The sequence below is a fragment of the Theobroma umbraticum genome, unplaced genomic scaffold, assembly GCF_002168275.2.
Source record: "Theobroma umbraticum cultivar Fairchild unplaced genomic scaffold, ASM216827v3 scaffold_50.0, whole genome shotgun sequence".
Lineage (NCBI taxonomy): Eukaryota > Viridiplantae > Streptophyta > Magnoliopsida > Malvales > Malvaceae > Theobroma > Theobroma umbraticum.
Genome location: NW_018397261.1, coordinates 3,266,265 through 3,266,585, shown reverse-complemented (window position 1 = coordinate 3,266,585; position 321 = coordinate 3,266,265). Strand labels below are relative to the sequence as shown.

The following is a 321-nucleotide window of genomic DNA, read 5'->3' as shown; positions in this document are numbered from 1 at the left end:
ATGGAATCAATTCCAAATGATGTCCTTTGAAATCTATGGAATGGTTCAAGAACCGGTCTGGAAGATATTTTTCTGGTTTATCCCTCGACATGTAGTCTCTTCCAATTGCCCAAGCATTGATAATAACTTGAGTTCCTCCTGCAATGTCATAGCCCTTAATCTTGACATTTTTAGTAGATATTCTTGGAACAAGCAACCCAACTGGAGGATGCAAACGAAGAGTCTCTTTGATCTCAGCCTTTAAGTAGTGCATCTCATTCTTTCAAAAAAATAAAAAAGTTGTGCATCTCATCCAGGTCATCCTCCGATATGTCTGATTTG

General features: G+C 38.3%; 1 pseudogene; it reads right to left on the bottom strand.

The window, feature by feature from the left end:
* Window positions 1-7: 7 nt before the first annotated feature.
* LOC110417975 (cytochrome P450 736A117-like) overlaps window positions 8-321 on the bottom strand; it is a 3,055-nt pseudogene continuing 2,741 nt past the window's right edge.